The sequence below is a fragment of the Apium graveolens genome, unplaced genomic scaffold (assembly GCF_009905375.1).
Source record: "Apium graveolens cultivar Ventura unplaced genomic scaffold, ASM990537v1 ctg155, whole genome shotgun sequence".
Classification (NCBI taxonomy): domain Eukaryota; kingdom Viridiplantae; phylum Streptophyta; class Magnoliopsida; order Apiales; family Apiaceae; genus Apium; species Apium graveolens.
Window position 1 is genome coordinate 68,069 of NW_027417296.1, and position 2,752 is coordinate 70,820.

Sequence of the window (2,752 nt, forward strand, 5' to 3'; positions counted from 1 at the left end):
ATATTACCATGCCTGTATCCTTTCAGAACAAATTTTCCTGTAGATTTGCTTACAACTTCACAGTGTTCTTCAAAGAAATCCACATGATAACCTCTGTCACAGATTTGACTAACACTCAGCAAATTGTGTTTAAGTCCTGAGACTAGAGCTACTTTTTCAATGATGACATTCCCCAGATTGATATTGCCATATCCCAAAGAAACATTTGGGTGAACTTTCTCCATAAAGTCTGATAGCAGGGTTTTATTTTCAGTCATATGTCCTGAACATCCACTGTCCAGAACTAGGATGTTTTTCCTGTTGCCCTGCAATCACAAAGACCAATAATGATTAGTTTTAAGGACCCAGACTTGCTTGGATCCTTTGGCCTTATTAAGTTTGTTAACATTTGCAGCGGATTTAGCATCAGAGTTTATGTTAACATTTTTCTTATCAGCATTTACACTATCAGACTTTGCATCAGAACTTACACTAGAAGGAATAATGCTAACTTTCTTTAAAGAAGGTTTTATTTGATAATAATCATAGTACAAACTATGATATTCCTTACAAGTATAAATGGAATTCCATAAACTACCACAATGAAAACAAGGATTTTGTGGCCTATATCTAACAGACTGACTCTTAACTCCTGACTTTGAAGGTAAGGAGTTTATGTTCTTATTTTTCCTGCAAAAAGAAGTCAGATGATTAGAATTTCCACAGTTATAACATTTCTTTCTAGGAGCATTAGGAACAGGCTTGTAATCATTACTTTTATTCATACCTTCCTTTCCATTCCTATTTTTCCTAGGGAGCTTTACCTTGTTTACATTATTAACATCTTTCAACTTATGCTTAAGCTGCTTCTTTGTCATTAAGCCTATGTTACCTTCAGTTGTCTTATCCTGTTTTGGTTTGTCAAAAGTTAATTTCTCTTTAACTTCTGATTTATCAATATCAGACTTTACAGCTACAAACTTAACAGGATTTACCTTTGGCTTTTGTTTAACAACTATAGGCTCAATTTCTACAGTTCCCTTATCATTCTTATCATCTCCATAAGCTAAGCCTTCTTTCCAGTTTCCACTACTTAACAAATTCTGAGTTGTTCTTCCAGAGTTAGTCCAAGTCCTGATAATCTCTCTTTCCTTTTCTATCTCAGTTTTTAGAGATTCATTTATTTTAAGTACTTCATCCCTAACATAAAAGGCATCATCTCTATCTTTCTGAGTTTGATGGAACATGACTAACTCTTTTCTAAATAATCATTCCTCTTTTTATAAGCAAGATTTTCAGAAGTTAATCTTTCACATGTTAAAGTTTGATCTCTATAACTAATGAACATGGTTTTAAGATATCTTCTCAACTCAGTAATATCATCAGTATGAAAGGCATAAGTAGTTTAAGGTACCTTTAACTCAGCATTATCATAACTGCTATCAGCATTTGCCATCAAGGCATAGTTCACCTCACTTTCAGAATCTGAAGTATCTGTCCAGCTTTTCTTCTTTATGAGAAGAGCCTTGCCTTTGTCACTCTTTACTTTCTTACAATTAGGAGATATGTGGCCTTTCTCACCACAGTTGTAGTACTTGACATTTGAGTAATCTCCTCTGTCAGACTTCCCTCCTTTGCCTTCAGATTTTTTGAAACCCTTCTTATCAGAACTTGCACCTTTCCTGGAAAATTTCTTTCCCTTTCTGAATTTCCTGTATGCAATCCTTGTAATTCCTTTCATCATAAGAGCACACAGCTTCATCATCTCTTCATCAGCATCCATCTCACGTAAGCTTTCAGTTTCTGAGTCATCATCACTATCAAAACTTGATGACTCAGTATCAGACTTTGTGATGAGAGCTTTTCCTTTGCCTTTTCTTGAGGCAGCTGCTTTGGGGGATTCCTCCTCAGCCTTTAGAGCAACTGTCCTTGATTTTCTTCCATTCCTCTTGCTTTTTTGTTCCATCTCAAGTTCATGAGTCTTGAGCATCCCATAAATTTTATCAAGAGTTGTTTCTTCAAGATTATAGTTGTCTCTGATAGTGGTGGCCTTCAAATCCCAACTTTTAGGAAGAGCTAAAAGAAATTTAAGATTTGAATCTTCAAGATCATATTTCTTGTCAACTATGTGACAAAATTGTCATATAAACCAGTCAATGACTCATCAGGTTTTGAGTCAAAGTGCTCATACTCTTGAGTGAGTATAGTCTTCCTGTTCTTCTTAATTGAATCAGTTCCCTGGCATCTTGTCTCCAAGGCATCTCATATCTCCTTTGTAGTCTTGCAGTTAATTACCCTATTTGACATGACATTATCAATGGCACTATGCAGCAAGTGTCGTACCTTAGCATCCTTAGCAATCGATGAGATATCTTCAGTAGTGTAATCACTCTTCTCCTGTGGAACGGACTTTGCAGGTTCACCTGCAACTACAACAGAGAGTTTGGTTGGCTTGTGTGGTCCTTCATTGATTTTGTCAAGGTATTTTGGATCTGTAGCTTCCAGAAACATAAACATCCTCACCTTCCATATGGGATATTCAGATGGTTTCAGTATGGGAACTCTAATAGTCTCATATCGATTATGGATTTGAGTATTTGGAGGTTCTTCAGTTTTGGTGGGCTTGGTTGGAGTTTGTTCTTCTTCAGACATGATTGTTTTTGGATCTTAAACTGTTTGTGTGTTAACAGATCTGCTCTGATACCACTTGTTAGGTCTCACACACTGTAGAAGGGGGTAGAATACAGTGTTTATCACAGTCAAATCGAATATA